Source organism: Cavia porcellus, unplaced genomic scaffold (genome assembly GCF_034190915.1).
Source record: "Cavia porcellus strain 051 isolate PalLab524CR breed Dunkin Hartley unplaced genomic scaffold, mCavPor4.1 scaffold_8, whole genome shotgun sequence".
Taxonomy (NCBI): domain Eukaryota; kingdom Metazoa; phylum Chordata; class Mammalia; order Rodentia; family Caviidae; genus Cavia; species Cavia porcellus.
Window position 1 is genome coordinate 39,487,208 of NW_026947491.1, and position 22,045 is coordinate 39,509,252.

Sequence of the window (22,045 nt, forward strand, 5' to 3'; positions counted from 1 at the left end):
CTTTTTTTTGTCTTTTTCCTTTTTATCAGTACCGGGGATCAAACTCACAACTGCCTGCTTACAAGGCAGGTGCTTATGCCACTGAGCTAAATCCCCAGCCCAGACACACAGCTTCTTACTATCAAGGTTTGGAAGCACATAGGAACACTGTCAATTGCAATTAAAGATGGTTACTCAAAAAGGTTTGTAAGTACAAAGTCAATGTTGAAGAACAGTTTTAACTTATGATATCAAGAGTGTGTCAGGAAGGAGATTTATAAAGTAGAAGAAGGAGATTTATAAAATAGAGAACTATACTAGCTCTTTCCTTGAGTTAGAGAAGGCTCTAGTCACAGAATAGATGTGAGATCTACCTGTGCTCCCAGATCAGCAGGATCAATGAATGTATGAATGTTTCCCGGCACTAAATGTGGGCCACAGAAGAGGCAGACAACATGACGGTTTCCTTTGGTCTATTAAAAAGATGTATCTAGGAACATGAAGCTAGAGATGAACACATAAATCTTAGAATCCAGAGTTTATAGCAGGCCACCACTTGCATCTGTCTTGTATGGACCAAAGGGATTCATGTAAGGGTCCACTGATGATAGATATATTATTTAGCTTTCTGTCACTGTGACAAAATATTTGAGAAAAAACAAATTGAATGAGCAAAGATTTATTTTGGCTCCTGGTTTCAGAAGTTTCAGGCCAAGATCTGTTGGCTCCATTGTTTCTGGCAAGAGACCCAGAGAAGAGCAGGCCAGGGATAAGATACAGTCCCAATGGGCACACCTTGATGAGCTGCTCCCTTCAACTAGATCCTACATCCCGAGTATCCAACACCTCCAAATAATGCCAACAAACTGAATCCATCAATAAGTTAATCCACCAATGAAGTTAGAGTCCTCATGATCCAGTCACCTTCTAAAAGCCCCATGTCTGAATTCTGCTGCTTTGGGGACCAAGCATTCAATATATGAGCCTTTGGAGGCACCCTAGGTCTATAATAGAACAGAAAGAATCTTCAGAGAACCTTTGAAATCCCCCTTTAAGGAAAAAGTCAGCTTTAAGTATCAGCCAGATAAAAACTTATCATATTAAAGGCGGCAATGCCCTTTCCTTCAGTCAACTGCCTCCTCCCACAAGCAGATCAAATGGCAGTCAGCTAGTGCAGGAGGGGTAAGTTTAGGGGAAAGTTGAAAGCAGATGGCCACTAAGCCCAAGGTCTTGTATGGTAGGTGAGGGGTGCTGTACTAGATTGACAGTTTAAAATGAAGAATGAAGCTTTTTTTTCCTTTTTTACCATTTTGAACTGTATACATTCTAATTACTGAATGTAGACTGTCTCATTTATTTAAAATGGTCATCACTTAAATAATTGTCAGCTTATCAAAGAGTAAAAAAGTCAGGAATTTGCCAAACTTTCCATTCAGGGTAAGAGAAGATTATCCCCCCCTCCCCCCATAAAAATTTTTAAGAGATGCTAAAACTCCAAAACTAAAATTATGTTTTTATCACATTCTCTGAGTCTTGCATTCCATATCTGGATTCCATCTCTATATATTTTAGTTGGTTATTTCTGTTCTTTATGTTTTGATGACAAGTAATCTCATGAGTTTGTTTTTTATGCTGTGTCTCCCATAAGACTTTTAGGTCATTAATTTTTTTCTTCTCGCCTTTGCTGATTCCAGATCTGCACTCAAGAAGTGTCTACTAGATGATGTTGATTGACAGTACAACCAGTGTTCCTATTTTCAGGCATAAATTTGGACTAGAAATTTGATAATGATGTTATGGTTGTAATGATGGTCACTGCTAAATCACTGCTAAATATCAATTAGATAAATACCATGAAGTATCCCTGGTAACAGATCTGTCATCCTGACCTTTGAGCTGAGTCTGTAATCCTTTTTGGAATGAAAAGCTGTTTTCTTCCCCTTCTGGCTTCAAATACTTTCCAGATTTTGATTGGATCCTCTTGAGTGACAGTGTGCTAGAGGAGAGGAATTCTGCCTGGTAACCTTCTCAGTGGTAACATGAAGCCTTTCACAGCAGTTTTCTGGCCACTGGCCAGAACTCCTCAAATACTCTCTGGTTTCAAACCCTCTCCTTCAAGGGCCACCTGGCTAATGTTGATGGCAGTTTCCTTGATCCCTTCCCTAGAGAAAGGTGACTTACATAAAGAAAGGATTTTTTTCCAAATAAATTCTCCTATCACCAAAGGAAAAGAGTCAAAATAGAGTTTCAGCTACTCTTCAGAGTGAAGGAGAGAAAAAGGATCATTCAGGATTGACAGAAGAGGGTAGAAAAATAAAATTCAAATGTCAGGCTTGTTGGCTATTTGGGAAAAATTGTCTTCCCCCATTAATAGAATAGTATATTTTTCTTCACATTAAAGTTCTTCAATTTTTAGTGTTATCATGTACAGCATATTATTTATACCTGGAACATATAATATCATGCAAACACTATAGGGACCAAAGTTTCAGCCCTAATAGTAGCACTGGTTTCTTTACTCTTCTTATAGTTATATTACCTAAGTCTCAGTTTACTGGGGTACGCTGATATAAGAGAACAACATTACCCCGAGAGCTAATGTCACAACCTAGAATATTTGTGAAAAGAGATTTATAAATGACATACACATTACTACCTATACCATCTTTTTATTAATTTATATTTGTTCACAGAAGTTACCAAATGCCTCGTCTTCTCAGTTACATGACAAACATCATTAAAGCAAAGACTTAGATTTCCCCACACTCATCTTCCCCCAGCACAATCCCAAATACATAGTAGGCTTTTGTTAAATGCACACTGAATTGAACTAAACTAAGACAGGAGCAGTGGAATGCTGCTATGTCTTGGTTCCCAAACCTGTGTCTTTCCTAGCCTCAGGAGCTAGGACAGAGAAAAACTGAAAAGGAAGTTTTAGAACTAGAAAATTCAAAGGCAAAATAATGTAAACCTCATGCAACTTTTCATTTGCTTAAGCCTGAGTTAGCAAAAAAAAAAAAAAACCTCACAAAAAACTCAGTAAAGAACAGAATACTATTAGTGTGCAGCAGGGGTAGCCTCCTGGGATATGCTGTCAGGATTAAACAACAGTTTCTTTCAGACACTGCTCCAAAGCAGACATGCTCTCCAAATTCAATACTGTTTCTTTTTCCTTTTGATTTTCCCCATGGCTCAGGGAAATCTGGGAATTAGTATTTTTTTCTAAGTTCACTTTCATCAACACTTTATTATTTTTTGTTCTACAGAATCCCCATATTTTCTACTATCAGAATAATTTTAAAGCATTTTGAAATAGATTACCCAAAGGATTTTGAAAAAAATACAGAAAAACACAAAAACAGTGCCAATGGTAATATTGAAATAACAGATAAAGTGTAGCATTTTTCCAAGAGAGTAGGCATTTACAGCTTAATTACCTAGCAAATGAAGACTGAAGTGGACAAAGCTAGCGGATTTTTTAGATTGTCCACTAGAGGAGATTAACAGAGAAAATGCTCACTTGCCTGGTACCACTGGGTAATCCAGACAGATCTGGAAAGTTCTCCTAGCAAATAAATGATCAAATATTCTGAATCAGTTTCAGGAGCCTGAGAAATAAATTAGGGTAATCTTATTTTCTGCTGTCCTGCTACTCATGCTATTTCTAACAGGAGTATATCTCCCCTTGCAGGGAAAATAGAGCACTTGATTTTTCAAGCTTCTTTATCAGTGTTTAGCAATTAGTCTTTTGTTCATTGATTCACCCACACATCCATATCCAATAGACACTTATTAAATTCTATTACTCTGCTTTCAGTTTTCATAGATGCTGGAAATTCAACTAAGAACAAGATAAGCACAGTCCCTTCCTCTAGGTAAATTAGTTTAGTGTGACAAACAAATATTACAACTAATCCCACTTGAGTAGTTAAGTAACCACAATAGTGAAAAGTTGTATAAAGGAAAAGAACAATGACTGAATATTTATGCCCTCCATTCATCATATATTGAAATTCTTACTCCCAGTACGATGGTATTAGGAAATGGGGCCTCTGAGGAATGATTAGATCACAAAGACTCATGAGGAGGATTAGTGTCTTTATGGAAAGAGATCCTTCACTTTTTCCTGCCAAATGAGGTTACAGTAAGAAAATGATGACAGATGAGGTAGTGGGCCCTCACCAGACACTGAAGCAGCACCTCGATCTTGGATTCCCTGCCGCAGGAACTGAGCAATAAATTTTGTTGCTTATAAGCCACATACTGCATGGTATTTTGTTATAGCAGTCTTAATGAACTAACACAGAAAGTGTGTAGGGTGATATAAGTATTCAATAAAATAATTTACGAAGGTTATGAGGTTGGGAAAAACTTCCCAGAGCATAGATCTGAAAAATGAGTGGGGGAAAAATCAGATGAACGATATAGAGAGGTGAAGGAAGTGGCATGCCAGAGTGGGACAGGTTGTACACAGACCCAGAGAAAAAAAGAGCTTAGGCAGTCAAGAGAAGAAAAAGAGGCCAGAACAGAAAGAGAATGAGAGGCACAAGTTGAGAGGCAGGAAAGCCTCAGAATGGGCAGGGCTTTGGGGAACATGTTAGGAATTCTAGATGATATCATGAAAGAAGGGAACCCACTTACAGGCTTTTTCATGTGGATAATCACATCTATGTTTCCTCAAGGGTCACTTTAACTTTCCAAGAAAGACTGTATTATGAAGGGGCAGGGCAGCCTAAATGATACAGGCCATAAATGATTTGGGCTTGACTAAGATGGTGGCCACAGGAAGGAAGAGATGTGGATGAATTTATAGTGTCAGAATTATTAGGGGTTGGCGATTGCAAGCTGGAGATGCGGTACCATAGGAGTCATGTTTTTACTTAGGGAAGAAATTTTACAGGAGATGACAAGTCAAAAAGGTCTTGAAAGATTAGAATAAACCGAGTAAAGAAGGTGGAAAATTTTTCTCCTCAGTGGTGTTAAGTAGCTTATTTAGCTCTGCAAACATTATGAAAGCAAGGAAAATACTGGACAGTACACATTTAAAATAATACTTGGTAAAATTGCCCAAAATGGCTTAAAATGGTACTTTAAAGACCTCTACTCACAACACTATCCCAAAGTACAGAAAAAAAATCACTTCAAAATTTTTAGTGGAAAAATATAATATTGAAACTAAAATCTGAAGAACATTATAAAAAAAACTACCAATAAATTTCTTTTGAGTATATCAAGGCAAAACTACCAAGTAAAATATTAGCAAATAGAATCAAACAGTCCAATATATCACAACTATGTAAAATTGTTTCAGTAATACCAAAATGGTTTAATATCTGGCAGTTCACTGTGGAATGAATAAAAAACACATGGTATTTTTATACAATGGAGTATTGCTCAACTATAAAGAACGATAAACTTGAGGCTTTTATAGATAAATGGATGCAACTAGAAATCATACTAATAAGCAAAATAAATCAGACTTGCATGTGTAAATTTCGTATTATCTCCCTAGTGTAAAATAAATAAATAAGGTCCAAAGTGTACAACAGATATTGTTAAAATGAAAGAGAAAGAAAGTGCTCAAAAGGAAAAAACTGGGATAGGGGAAAGAAGAAAGGGAAGAAAAGATTGTATATATACAAATGTATACATACATATATATGTTTGTATGTAAATATATACAACTAGATAACTATACTATTAATGTATTAATTGTGTTTTCATTGTTATTGTTTGATCATTTTTATGCCTAAATCTTGTAATCTGAGCAACTACTTTTAAGATAACAATTTGCAATGTATTAACTAGTATTAATTTCTTGTTTTTTAAATTCTGTATTTTCTTTGAGCATTAAGTTGTATTTTACTTCAATAGCTATCATCGCAGCCTGTGTCTCTTTGGATTAGCTGGTTACTCACTGTGAGGGATGGGTTGGAGGGGCTGGTGTCTGGCTTCTTGTTCTCTCTGTGGCCCGTGTATGGTGCTAACAAAAAGGGGCTGGTATCTGGTTGTCCACCCTGAGGCCTGCTTCTGTACTGTTCTTATCTTTTTGTTTGTTTGTTTCTCAAAATAAAAAAGACTCTAATATGTAGCAATTCATTAATATAAATAATTTACTATATTATTTTCCATAGATATTAGAAACACATTTGAAAAAAATTAAGATGTATTCTAAATAAGAATAATTTTCAAACAAGAAATACAGGGCATTTTTATCACTTGTTAATGTGTCTTGTTTACCCACACATTAATTGTTCTTTTTCATGGGAAAACACTGGATGCATTCCTGCTAATATTTGAAGTAAGAGAAAGATGATCAGCCTCACTGTAATACTTAACATGGTATTGGAGATATTTGCCAAGGCATTTTTTAAGAAAAATAATCAGATATATGAGAATAGTAGATGATATATATATATATATATATATATATATATATATATATAAACAGCAAGCCAGTGGGAAAATTACTGCAAACAAAGATGATTCAGTATGTTAGTAGCATATAAAAAGCATACACAGAGATTAATAGGTTCCATAGATACAATGAAGAACCATTTAGAAGATAATATGCAAGATTATATCAAGATCCAATTTGTAATAGCAAATATAATTATAAAATTCTTATATAAAAAGTTAGAGAGAAATATGAAAACATTTGGGGAAAACTATACCATTCCCCAAAGACACAGGAGTAGATATAAATAAATGAAGGACACACCTTATGTGAATTTGTAAGTTTAACATAATTCCAATAAAAATTCCAAAAAATATTTCTGGGTTTATTTTGATTTGTAGTTACACAAACTGAGTCTTAAAATTCATATGGAAAGAAAAACAAACAAGAACATCTAGGAAAGCCCCGAGAAAAAAGGCAGTGAGGAAGAACTTATCTTACCTGTGTTTAAAATATGCTAAAGTTGCCATATTTAATCCAGTATAGAATTGGTTTACATGGATAGATAGGTTTGGTGTCAATCTAAGAATATATGAAAATGTAGTACGTAGAAGAAAAAATGACTTTTAAAATAAATACTGTTGAGACAATGGGAAACAACTTTGGAAAAAGTAAAATTGAATCCATAGTGTATACATCTGCCAAGACAATTCTGTGGATCAGTTTAAACAGCATAACAAAAATGAAATTTTTACAAGCTAAGGAAATGTGTAGATTTTGGTACAAGCTTTCCAATAGGGTTAGCAGGCAAAGAAGTTTTGTGACTTAAAATCCAGAGATCAATAAAAGGCTACTAAATTGTATTATACAATTTTAAAACATTGCTTGGCTAAAATACAATCAGAAAGGCCAAAAGAAATGATTATTGGACAGAATATTTGTAACATATACTATGAAAGCTTCTAGAGATAAAAATACATGAATCTAGTAGAAAAATGAGTGCAAAATATGTACAGATAGTTTAAAAGTCATGCAAATGGCCCCTTAAAATGGTAAAACTTGCATTGAAACAGCCGGTCCTATTTTGTTGGCAAATATTGAAAAGTTTGAGAGCACATTTTGTTGCCAAAGCTCTGAGGGAAAGAGACACACTGATATGGGGCTGGTAAAGTATAAATAGTCCCAAAGTGAAACAGTCTTTTTGCAGGGGAATTTGGTACTATCAAGCAAAGTTAGAAATGGATGAATTTATCCTTTCACTTAGCAATCACATTTTCTAAGAACCTACACTAATGTATATGCACAAATTGAAATAACACATATTCAAGGCAATACTATTATGGAATTTTTAATGACAAAAGACTCAAATATCCATCGGCAGAAGGGGGCATTGATTAGTTAGACTGTGGTGTATTGTGCAGTACTATGATTCTATAAACATAGTGAGGAATATTTGTATGGGCTACTGCAGAACGAGTGCCATTTTGTAGTAGATGAAGCAGGGGATATAATACTGTGTATGATTAGTATCTTTTGTGCAAGTGAAGTATTGAGAAGACAGTTCAGAAACTAATAAAATAGTGTATGGGAGGGTAAGCTGTTAGAGGATATGGAAGGAATGGAATCATGACATCTTCTGAGTGTGCCTTTTTATGTAGCTTTGCATTTATAATCATGTAATCACTGTATGTATTTAAAAAGTGAATGACACAAAAAAGAGAAGAGAATCCTAAATTTGAAAGCAAATGAAGCACATAAAACTAAGTATATATGAGATTTGTAATAAAAGGAAATTTCAAATGGCTTATTCAAATGAATTTTTATCTTTTAGTGAAATGTATTCTAAGAACAAAACAAACTGCAAAGACCTCCAAATTTCATTCTATAATTTTCTTATTAGTACTAATAGTAATATTATGAAACTATTTTATGTATTTCATACGGTAAAGAAAATAAGATCAATGTGAGAATAAAGTATAAAATCAAACTAGATAAAATTTAAAGTTTAGCTGGACGTGGTGGGGCACACAGGTAATCCCAGCACTTGGGAGGCTGAGGCAGGTGGATCGCTGTTAGTTTGAAGTCAGCCTGAGTTAAATAGTGAATCCAGGGAAGTCTGCACTACATATTGAGACCCTGTTCCAAAAAAGGAGTTTTTTTTTAAATGATTAAACCTATAGGCAGTAAGTTTGAAGTTTAAAATGACAGTGAACATTTAAATTTTAAAAATGTATTATAGTAAAAGAGACATTGCCATTAATTTCCCTGAGACAACTTTTCTCACTTAAATCAGACTTGTTCCACCATTCTTGCACTTTCTGAAGTTCTGGAAATCCTCTTTCACATCTTAAATTTTACTGTTGTGGCTACCTTTATGTCCTGAACTGATTAAAATGATTTCCTTTGTTGATTATTTCTTATGTTGAGGAAGAGCCAGAAGTTACGTGGTACCAGATCTGGTGAACAAGGTGGGGGAGAGTGTGCTGTAATGTTTTTATAAGCCCATCTTTCTGTTGAGTGGCACTGGGCAGCAGCTTCGCTTTTCATAACTCATAAAGACACTCACAAAAGAGGACTTCCAAAATTGCTCCCAAAAGCGGCAAGAACATTTGGGTAAGTGTGTTTGATGCAAAAAGTGTGTCTCTTATTGTGAAAAAAAGTTTTTAATTGAAACACTCATTGTGCATTTTGGTCACACCTCTTACTGTGAAGATGCCAGTGATCTCACTAAAGAACATAAGTGAACTGAGCAAGTTGGAGCTATGAATGGGACTGTAAAGGGAGAAGACTGATCTTCAGAGGACAAAGCAGGGTGATTTATTTCTCAGACAACTATGAAGCTGATGCCATTTAGTACTCCTGATGCTAATTACACGGATCGCTTCTTCACCCTGAACATTACACTGGCGATGAAGTACCGGAAACAGTAATTGGAAGATGTGGATTATCACTCCAAGAAAACTTTCAAGTCACAGGCAATTAAAAGACTTTTAAATAGTTTGGTCTCTGCCAAGGAAAGTGTGAAATAACACTTTTAACCCCTGGTCAAATGTTCTCAGTGTGCTGGAAAGAAATGGCGGCTTGCTAGGGGGCTGGATGGAGAGCCTCTGCGGAGAAATCGGATCAGATGCTAGAATTTAACAACATGGAGAGGGCTAGATGATTGGATAACGATTCTTATTAACCAAGGCGGTAACCAAAGGGAAAAATAAAACTAGGCAGAGGAAGGAAAAGCGCAGGTAGAGAACTGAAACCCAACACGCTCACTGAGACCCGTTCTACGCTGTATTAGGCACGCTCGGATGATCTAAAGTTGCACTGAGACTGCAGCTGCCCATACAGGAGTTGGCGAATCCTGGGCCCTTAATGGGAGGATATGGTGCAGTGAGCAGTGGATCCAAGGGGAAGAGCCTTTTGGCTCTCGGTGAGAGCTGGAAATTGGGTCCCGGGGCTGCGAAGCAGCCCAAGCCACATGACCATGCCAGAGGAGACCATGAGAGGACCATACACCTGGGCACCGAAGCTGGGCACTGTGCAGTTTTCTGACTGATCCACGCTGTGCTGGGAACACAATGAAGGCATGTAGCACATTGTGGAGTGGACCCAAGATGAAGAACTTCATTGATTCCTGGTGAGTGCTAGGGATTGGGTCCCGCGGCTGCTGTCACTGGCTGGAGCACATCTTGGAGGTGGGCAGAGCCCAGTGCTGTGGTGATATCAGCTGCCCCTAGCACAGAGAGGACTGGTGGAGGACATCTTGGAGTTGGGCAGAGCCCGACACCACAGTGACATCAGTCAGCTGCTCCTGGAGCAGAGAGAACTGGCAGGGTCTGCTGGAGCTGAACCATACCTCTGGTTGGGACCCAATAAGCAGGTATAAAATTGTTGTGACTCCGTGATGCCCACAAGGTACAGCCTAACTTGCGGATTAACTGGCTCAGAGGCTCGAGGCTAGCCTGCACCATCCCTGCATCTCTGCATGTACCTCAGATAACAGCAAACTGGGGAGGGCAGCAAAACCCCAGTCAGCATGCTTCAGAAAGACCCTAAGCAATACAGAGAGGGTCAGAGACCCCCAGGACACACCAGTCTGAAAAAAACCAGAAACATGACAAGAGATAGGAATTTAAAAAAACTTGCAGCTGCTGAACCTGGGAAAATAAGCTCAGGAGAAGTAAATAGAGAAGAGAACCAGTGCAGTAACCATCCAATACTAGACACAGCATCAGTGGACATAAAGAAATACCTTCATGACCTCATAGTTGAAATTAAAGCCATACTTCTGATCCAAGTGAGGCAAGATATAAAAGATTAAGAAATGATAAGCCCCTCCCAAGAGAACACAGACAGAAGAATGGAGGAACTCAGAAAAGAAAGAGAAATCTTTGATGAAGAATTTAAACATAACCTACAATACATGAAACAGATCCAAAAAGATTACCAGGAAACTAAAAACTCCATTGAAAATTGGCAAAATGCCTTGACAGAAACTAAACTTGAAGAGAGATTTATGATATATGATTGTGAAAGAAAAGATCTCTTAAAAATAACAAGGAACCAGAAAGAAACAATTAATGGCTAGAAGGCGACAAAAGGATATATAACTTAAGAATAACACACATGAACAAAGAAGCAGGAGCAACCAAAAATGAACTACAAAGACTAATCACAGATCTAATAAAGGAAAACTTCCCAAGCATAGGAAAGAGAAATGATATCCAGATAAATGAGGAATATAGAACTCCAGCCATCTACAACCAAAACAGATCTACACCCAGACATAAAAATAATCAAGATTCCAGAAATCCACCAAAAGAACAGAATATTAAAAGCAGTTAGGGAAAAGAAGCAGATTACCTACAACAGAAAAATTATCAAAATAACAACAGATAGACTTATCAACACAAACTCTCAAATCAAGAAGAGCCTGGGGGGAAATAGTCCAAGCCCTGAAAGAAAATAATCTGCAACCAAGATTGATGTACCCAGAAAAACTCTTTCTCAAAATTAATGGAGATATAAGATGTTTCCAAGACAAGGAGGAACTGGGAGTTCATGGCCACCAACCCAACCCTATAAAAAATACTGAAGGAAAGAGAGAGGAAAAAGAGAGAGAGAGGAAAAAAACACCAGGATTCTAGCAACAGTGGCAGAGAGGCCTCAATGAATGGGGCAGACAGTGGAATGAAGGAGTAAAGTGTACAAATTATAGCAGAAAAATAGAATAGCAGACATGAGGCAGAGACAGTAAGCTATAATCTTTAATATAGATAGTGTTGATACACTAAAATAAAATAAAAAAAGAAACAGGCAGAGTAGATTAGGAGGCAGGTTCCATCGAGATGCTCTGAATAGGAAATACACTCAACCTGAAAGAGGGTTAATAAACTGAAAGTCAAAGATGAGAAAGCAAAGCTATATGTGACAGGAAACCAGAGAGAAATAGGGACAACTCATCCAGCAGCCGCAGATAGATTGGGAAGCTATGACACTTTTGGGCAGTGTAGAACTACACAGCTGGAAGGAAGGAAGGAAAACCCTATGACTTTAATAAGTAAAGGAGTACAGCTCAAGATCAAGCTCAGGGGTAAAAAGGTTCAGCAACACTCAGACAACAGGCTGATCCCCTAATCTAAAACCTGAAGGGGCTAGTGGGACCCAAAACATACAAAACATCCTGAGAAGGGGAAAGGTGAAAAGTAACCTAAAAAAGGAAGGCAGAGGTCATTGTTAAAAGTATATCAGGATTTAAAAGTCATAGTAGTCTTATTGCTCTGTTTAGTTTGATTTTATTTTGTTCCAGTCTGTCCACTCCTATCAGATTTGAGGGCACAGACATCTAATCCAAAAATAGCAGGTTATACCATGATAACTATCCTTAATTTCCAGTTAACTTAAACTGAAACCCTGTATTACTTACATTGTCTTACTATGACTGATTGTATTTGAAGCTGGTTTGTTAGACTACAGTTTTGCCTTGGCTGATTTTATTCAAATTTGGTATGCTTGATAGTATCAAGTCTAAGAGTAGAGGCAACTACTCTGAAGATGACAAGATGTAAAAGATATCCATACCAGTTTTGATTATTAACTACTTTCAAGTCCTACAATGTCTTCAAAGTTGTGTTTTTATAAAAATAGCTATGTAATACTATTAAGCCTGATGATGTGGACAAGTCTATTGAAAATAACAAGAGAAAGCATAGTAACTATGGTAGATCACCTAATATTGTGGTCTTATGTGTCTTTTTCACTGCATGTTTTTCTAGGAATTTGTTTTGCTGTCTTGTTATGATCTGTTTTTTCCTTATAATACAGAGGGAATAGATATACATGTAGAAACTCACACATGGGAAGAATTTTTTAAACTATTTACAGGAACAGATTATATAATGCAAGATATAATGAACAGATACTCTGAAGAAGAAGAGACATCAAGAAACCCAATGCTAATTCTGTAACATTATGATATAAAATCTAGCAATACTATTATTCACTGTTCAGAGAGATATTAGTCTAGTCTCTTATGTTCAGTTTCAGCATACGTAAAGATAAGGACAGCTACTACAAAGAGAATGAGAGACACTATGGTAGTCATTATTGACTTCCCCAATGACAGGTCTTGAAGACCTAAAAAGCCTTCATCATCCTGTAATGACTTGATTAGTTCTATAATATGCAGAAGGTATTTAATGTGTGTGAAGATGGGGACAATTATTTGGAAGAAAACTAGAGACAATAAGATAGACAGTGAAGATCTCCAGTGGACTTGCTTTAAAATTCATATTTCTTTAAATTGTTTCTTTATGAACTGTTTTATTCTGTTTGATATGTTTAATCTTACCCTCTTTAAGATAAAAACAAGTGTGTAGGACTGATAACCATATTACTAAGTTTTTGTTGGATCACTGAGCAGAACTGTTGGCAGTGTCACTATTTGAATGTCACTTTGTATGCTTTAATTTTGTAACCTGAACAACTATTTCTAAGATGATAAATGTAACTTATCAACTAGTGATTTCTTAGTGTTTATTTTTCTGTAATTCTGTATTATTTCTACCCCCTTTTTGGTCTTTTGTTTTTTTCTCTTTAAATAAACAAAAAAGTTCTCAGTATATAAAAAGAGTATTTATGGATATATATATATTTATGGATATTATATATATATATATATATATCTAGACTACATGCAAGAATGAGTACATATTTGAATGAAAGAAAACCTTTACAGGTGCTCATTTAGAAAAAAATCGGAACCCATGTACTGAATTTTATCAGTGGTTCAATGACATTTTGACTGAAGGGGAAAGTCCAAGCAGATTCAAGGATTTGTTTATAATTTCTCTACTTAACAAGAATGGGGACTTTATCTAAAATTCAGCCATTTTGGAGCACCCAGATTTTCAACTATTCCTCGGAAATGAAAGTCAAGATTCAAAAAAAGAAAACATTACTTCTGCAAGAATTTCATAAAGTCAATTCCTTTAGTATTTGATGAAATGTGTGTGTGTGTGTGTGTGTGTAGGACAGAACAGAAAAAGAAGCAAAGTAACTAATGGAAGATTTTAGGCTGTATTATGGAAGTGTTTCAAAAGATACGGATTGTGGATGTGAGGATGATCGGGTTGCCTATCACCCTATTGACTGCCAGGGTTGACTCAGCTGGTCTGGCTGGCCAAGCAGGTGTCCCTTTCCTCCCTCACTGCTCCATATGTTTCCCTCCCTAAGTTTTGAGATCTCGCTAGAGGAAGACCATTTCCTTGTTCAAGGGGGTAGCTGTGATGTCCTGCTAGAACCTCTCAAGCTCTCAAGGGGCATGGATTGTGATGATTGGTTCAAATGTCAACTCTGGGTAAAGCTTCAGACAGTTTAAACATTTCTGTGAAGAGCTTGTTTTCAGAGAAATTGACATAATAATTGAAATATAATTGAAATAAATATGCTAGACAGTTAGGAATTACATTTAACCAGACAAGAAACGATGTAATTGATTAAATCATTTGGAAGAATTTCACAAGTATGGAAAACTGTAAGAACTGATTGTAAACTATTCATTTAAAAATGAATTAAAATATGCTTGTTCCTGGACCATGGAGGTAAAAAGGGAGAATTCATTCAGTAACAACAGTTTGAAGCCAAGTCCTTTATATAAAACTATTTTTTGTTTTGTTTTGTTTTGGTACCAGGAATCAAACACATGACCTTGCACTTGCCAGGCAAGAGCTATGCTACCCAGGTATATGCCTGGCCTTATAAAGCTATTTTTCTAAGGAAAGAATTAAGTAAAATGTTTTATGCATTCTGTAATTCTGTTTAGTTTGAGCATGTATGACTTTATTGTGGGCCAAAGTAATACTTTGATAAAGTGGCACAAATTTTAAAATTTAATACTGAATAAAATCAAGATTATAAAACTTGAATAAAGTTTAAAATTTTTGCAAGAAGAATGATAGCAAATTACAGATTATGAAAGACAAACTTAGAGAGCTTGAGGACATATAGAGAAAGAAGAAACGATCAGAGCAAAAAGCATAAGTTTTATTCATTGATCAAGTATTTGTTTGATCAATATATATATGTATTAGATTTCATGGTTAATAAAAATCCAGAAGAAAGGGCTGGGGATTTAGTTCAGCGGCATAAGCACCTGCCTTGCAAGCAGGCAATTGTGAGTTAGATCCCCGGTACTGATAAAAAAAAAATAAAAACAAAACAAAAAAATCCAGAAGGAAAGGAAAGGAAAAGAAAAAGGTGAGAAAGGCACTTTAGACATAGAGACCAGCATGAATAAAGCAATAGAATCATGAAACAGCATGCTTGGCATATAGGAGCCACAAGCAGTCTTGAGTAGCTAGAGGTGAAACAGAGGCACAAAGTGGCAGAAGGAGGCTGTGGGATGCCTGAGGGAGATATTAATAGGGATGCACAGAGGCTCAAACTTGAAATTTAGGTCATTTCTGACTGCTGGGAGGACATAGATGCACAGTGAAAAGAGAGAAGGAAACAGTAAGAAAAGGTGAAAACTGAAGAGCTCTCTATGCTCCGAACACCATGAACTGAAAGTATAGTATTGCTGCAGAAAGGAGCAGAGGAAATAGTTCAGTGTTGGTGGGTATTACCGACTGTGATAATCTTCCTATTTTGAAAAACATTCACCTAGTTCAGGACTCTTTCGATTTTTGTTTTGTGGCTAAAATTCAGGCTGCTAAAATGCCACAGAGCTGGATAAATAAATCTATTTCTTCCCAAGCTGAGACAAGTGAGACAAATGTGGGATAATGCTAGTTTATCTTGAAGTTAAATATCTACTGCGAAGCCTTTCCTTCTCTCACATCTCTGCTGATTATTTCTTTTCTTCCTTAGACTTTGGATCCCAAGTTATAGCCTTAAGTTTCAAATTGCATTGTTTCTGTGCTCTGTTTCCATCTCTCAGAACTTTTCTCCATGATCACTCTGTTTTACAGAGAAAATGTTCCCCTAAACACTAATAAAAATTCTCAAGTATCAAAGAGAGAGATTTTTATGTCCCACAAGATGTCACTGCAATTTTAAAAACCAGTGATTTCTGTGTGAACTATGTGAGATTGTGGGCAGCTTATTACCCACTCCATTGAAGATGTCTTGGATGACACTACCCAAGTATGGTTCTACAGAGCAGCATTAGCAACTAAGGTCACTGTTAAGAGGAAACTGATCTTTAATAATAAAAGAAGCAACTGCAGTGGGTGCATTCTAATGGTTGTGGATGAACAAGATGAATACTTAGAATCACCCTTTGAGGAGGTTCTATTCCCAGTTTAATTCATACCATCCAGATAATCACTAGTGAGTTTCACATACATTTTCCCCTGCATCCTAGAGAACTGGACAACATTGTAGAACATAGATCCTTATTGAAATTACTGCACTTAGGTTGTTCAGAGACTAACCTCACTTCCCAGAATATTGTTTTTCTGATTTATGGTTGGTATTTGATTTCAATTTAGTTTTACTATCCTGGGAAGATTGATCTTTGTATATCCTTTATTATATTTGTGGTCAATGCTGAGTTTTCATTGGGTTTGCTTTTATAACAGAAGCAGAGAAGATCTCAAGCAAGGGACAAAAAACCCTCAATTTTATTACAGTCAGAAGTGCCTTGGGCTAAAACTGCCCTACATTACTGCAGTGTTCCAGTTCAGGAACACAGAGGGAAGAGAAATATTCCCTTTAAAGCACAGAAGCCTTTACTTTCATGATATCTCTTTTTCAGTTAGCTACTCATTTTATAACCAGTAGCAGGATACTTTTTCTGAGACTATTTTCAGTGGAATAAGAATAAATCAGGAGTTCTTCTCCTTAACACAAAGATCAAGGACACAGGCTTGATCTCATACTATTTGCAGCACTGAGAGGATCAGAAAGCTTGCATTCCTTTGACTCATATTTCTGACAAAATTTGACCCGAATGTATCTGACACTTCGATTAGGATAGTGGTGACATGCACCAATGAGCATTAGAGTATATAGGAAGGTGATAGTCCTTAATTTAAAACTTGACTTGTTTGAAAGTGTCTCTAAAGGAAGTATTTGTTTGATCAAGAAAAGCCACTAAAACATCACTTAATTGTGTGAATATGCCATGGATCGCCAAAATAATTTGCTGAGATCAAGGAAGCTAAGCTGTGGGCTAGGGAATATAGCTCAGAATGCCTGCTATGAATGAGGTCCTGGGTTTGATCCCCAGCACTACAAAAAATATAGGTAGAGTAGGGCCTCTGCAGAGTACAATATGTGTTCTTAAGGGCAATGTTTCTCTTTCTATTTAGTATTTAGACTTCACTTATTCATCTACTCAACAAGTATTTATCATGTGCCAAGCACTATTCTAGGTGCTGGTTGAATCAGCAAAGCAAAACCTCTTCCCTAGTTAATCAGACAGGCTAGCTGGGATTGAAAAGCAATTAAGAACTTAAAAAAACAATAAGTTAATTAAAAAATTATTATCTGAAGTGGATAAGAATAAAGTAAAAAAATTAGAGAATCTTGGTATGGAGAAGATCATCATACCTTTAAAAAAGGAACAGAAGCACAGGCATTAGCTTATACACTATGAACATGTTTTTGATCATTGTGTTAGTCGTTTTTTCATTGCTTGGACAAAATACTTAACACCTTCAACTTAAAGGAGGTGAGGTTATTTTGGCTTACAGTTTCAGAAGTTTAAGTCTTTGGTCAGACTGTGGCTCCAGGACAGAAATAGAATGCAGAAAGGTCTGGCAGGGGAAAGCTGCTCGACCCACAAGAGCAGGAAACACATTGAGAAATGAGGCCAAGAACAAGACCACATCTTCCAAGTCACACATGGAGTGACCCACCCCCTTTTTAAGGCCCCACCTCCAAACCTGAGTCATTTGGGAGACATTTTAGGCCCAAACCACAACATTATAACTTCTGAAGGTATGGCAGTGACCAAAGCAAAACCCATTCCCAGCGGGTCTCACATTCCAGTTGGGGTTGAAAAATAGTTAATAAGGCAAATACAGGATAATGAAAGATGAGAACCTATGTGTAGAAACATAAAGTGAACAGATTAGAGAATTTTGATATGAAGGGGGTCATTTGCCTTTAAAAAACCCCAGAAATTCAGTCATAATATCTTTAAACTGTGAAAATGTGGTTGACCATAGAAGACAAAGCTGTTTTCATACAACTCTTCTTAAAACAGGAACTTGAGAACCTGAGTAGAAAAGTTGGAAGAATGCCTTTTCTCACTTCTGCCTAAGATCCAGCGCTTCTGTGGTTCTTCAAAGACATGAATTACATTTTTTTTTTTTTGCCCGTTTTTGTGTTTTGGGGCAGGAGCTTGCTGCATAGTTCAGGCTAGACTTGAACTCACTATGCAGCCCAGTTTGGACTCAAACTCAAGGGCAATCTTCCTGTCTCAGTCTCCAGAGTGATGGAATTACAAGCATGTAACCACCACATCAGCTTAAATTAGACATGGGATCCCTGTTTACATCATCACACATACTAGTTTAGTCTCCCTTTGTGTTTGCAGAATAGAAACAAAGTGCATCTTTGCAGTGGTTGCTAAACTGTAGCCACAATACCTTACTGTCCCTAGAGACACTACTGCACAGCCAAAGGGAACTACTAGTTTTAGGGGCTCTGAGAAAGATAGAGCATGGTCACATGTGTTGGAAGGCTGATACTGATACAATTTGTATGAAATGCTAAAGATGAACAACCGCAGATTACCTTCAGATATGACAAGCGAGAAGGGGCCAGTGCTGGCATAAATCAGCACTGAGGAACAGTAAACATGTAAAATTTTCTTTAACTGAAGTTGTAACACATATATCGTGGTTCCTATCTTTTACTGGATAACTAGGGTACAATTATTCTAGTTTGGACTGATAATTCTTGAGAAGAAATTTGTCAAGCTAAGTTGCCTCTATTAAACTGGAAAGTTTAGGTATTCTCAGCATTACCAGTCCTTGATAAGGATTCTGGTTTGGACAAAGTAAGGGCTGAGCTGTTGCAAGAATGATAAATTTCTGGGGGCAGAAAGCACACAGAGAGGTTGGGAATTGCACAAGGCCCCACATTAGGGATCAATGCTCCTGAGTCTGTAGCTGAATCCCTACCAAGACTCGGATTGGAGCCCTCCATGCCACAGTGGCACAAGATACAAGTGGAGAAGATGTCTCTTCAAGCGAGTGTTGAAGAAGTTGGTGAGTGGGAACACACGGGAGGAAGGGTAGACATAGGTGAAACAGGTTTGTAATGAAGGATTACGTTCAGTGGAAATTCAGACTTCATGAGAAGTTTAAAGTTCTCTTGAACTTCTGCTCTGAGTAAAGTTATCAAGGAGGAGAAAGAAAGGCACAAGAGTGGCTTTGAAGATACTGTGAGCTAACAGAGCACGTAACTGGATGCAGGCATTAGGTGAGCTATGGGAGGGCACCCTGTGTCATGTATGTGACACTAAAGACTCTTGAGGGGGTGAGGAGTTGGATTCTGCCAGTCTGGTCAGAGGCTCATAAGGACCCAGGGCAGACTACCATGCCCATTTCTCTGAACACATAAGATAAGCAAGCAGGTCGGCTGTTAAACCAGGCAAGATACTGCCTGGGGTAGAGATGATCTAGTTTATGTGACAGATAAACTCAGCCTTCCAATATTTTCTGTCTGAGAAGTCAGTATCTGACAGCTAGGGCTGTTCCTGTCCAAACAGGGGAATGAGGAACAGAATCAAGAGCCAAAACAAGCTTGGACTGATTTACATTAGACTGACACATTTACATTAGAGTTCCTTCCTGCAGGAGAGAAAAATAATACATGGCAGAGATGAAGGGGGAAAGGGGCGGGCTTGAGCAAGGGCTTGAGGTGTTAGAGGACAAGCCAGCAGCAACGGCTACACCATAATGAGCGGATTAAGTAGAGAGGAGAAGGGGAGAGAAGATGTTTGCTTTGCACTAGAAATGTAACCCCCTTTATAGTTTTCTTGGAGACTATCATAAAATCTGAATTGTTTTTCTAATTCTTTTTTGGTTACTGGATTGGTTTCTTTTGAATATGATACTGTAATGAGATGGGTCACAAGATAGTACAGCTTCATAAGGCACATTTTGGAAGTATTATCTGGGATTTTAGACTAAGGTGAAGCAGTCACTACTATAGTTTGAATTACTTCTTTGTTCTAGTCCTGAGTCAAGTGAGCAACTTCTTTAGATTTAGTGTGCAAAAATATACCAGCTGTTAAAAAATAGAGACAAGATAACTAAATACCAGAAAGGAAAAATGGCAAGGTCTATTAAGAATCTCAATTTTGGTGAAAACAAGATACTTGGGATTGGTATATCTGATAGAGACCTAATCCCATGCATCATTGCCGTCTCTTATAGGCTGATAGAGACCTAATCCCATGCATCATTGCCGTCTCTTATAGGCTAGATGAAGGAAAAGGCGGCTGATTCTCAGAGGATAAGAGAGGAAGTAGAAGACCATGCAGGGGTCGTTTTCTCTGTGAGGCAGTTTCTCTGGATGCTCTAGTAGGGTGGCTAGGGTATGTACCATCCAGCCTCTTTGCTTAGGATTAGACCCACACATCAAGGCCTTGGCATCCAGAGATCCTAGTCCTACAATCCAGCCAGCTGATAGAGGCTCAGTTTGGCTCTCTCCATCAGTTCCCTTTATTTTCCTTAAACTAGAATTGTCAGGCCTGGGGATTTAGCTCAGCAGCATAAGTACCTGCCTTGCAAGCAGAAGGTCATGAGTTTGATCCCTGGTACTGATAAAAAGTTAAAAAAAATACAAAACTAGAATTGTCTATTTTTCCTTGTATAATTTTAACATAGAATTCTGGGCATGATTTGATTCTAAATCTGATGCACTCTATATATGTCCCCTCCCTGTATTTTCAGCATCACTCCCTCAGTTTCCACCCACCCCCTCAAAAGTCTGACCTGGAACTTGAATGGATCAGCCACACCCCTGGATCTCTGTACCTGTTTCCCATGGCCTTTGGTGCTTCTTCAATAATTTCCCCTCCCTCTGAGCTCAGACCCCCTGTACTCTCTGTGGACTGCATGCCAGCACCTCTGGGTGGTGTGATGTAATCTGATGTGGAAAGTCTTGACACATGGTATCCTTAACAATAGTGGCAGAGGGCCTGTGTGATGGCACAAGCCAGCTCCTACTCTATGAGGGCTGGGTATAATGTAAGTTTATAGAACTATGAGGGAGGCCTTATACAAGATCACACTTTGTAGACAGAAGGCAGGAACCCACCTGAAGGGCAAAAGAACTGACAAGGCAAAATGTCTTTCATGTGAAGTGCTTTTCAAGAGATGTGAAGAAATAAACTCAAGCAAGAAGCCTGAAAACCATGCCAGGCTTTTTTGGCTATGGAGGGGCACTAATGGGAAGGATAGGCAGGAGAGTTGAACCTATGAGAGTCCTGAGAATGTGTTTGCTGTAGTAGGATCAGAAATTTATGTTGTGCAGCTCAGCTCTTTTTACATTCTTTGCCTCTAACTCTAGTTTTCTAATGTGTTTATAAATACCAGCCCCTTCTGACTGAATTTTAAAAAAGCATTTTACTCTTCTGAGCTAGAGTAGTAGTCTTCTGACCTTTAGGAATAGTCTGAAGCTTATTATTAGCACAAAAGGCAGAGGTAGGAAGGGTAACCAAAATGAGTGTGCCACAAGTTTATAGAATGAGGGAAAGAATGAGCAAACAGACAGGTTGGAGTCATTTTAAATGTGTTTTAATTTTATTTTAAATTTCTAATAGGGGCATAATGCCTTAACATTATTTACTTGAATATTCTTCTCTTGGACACTTAGGATATTCTCAACTTGCTTTTATTTTAATAGCAGTAACATAGGCATAGGCCAAACAATTTAGTGACAAAATTCTTCCCGGCCAGTCATACTTTGGCACAAGACCACACAATCTGGGAAGCACAAGGTAACACGTTTGCAATTGTTGAATCATAAATATTGCAAAAAACCACTCACTGATACTTCACTTCTATTTTTAAGTAATACAGATATATTTTTTCTTGTGAACTTTAGTTTTGGTTTCCAGTTACTTGGTTTTTCTGATTTATTAAGGTAGTTATAAATTAGTATGCTATTGCCCACAGGATGACTGCTTCCTCTGTGTCCTCTGTGTCTCCT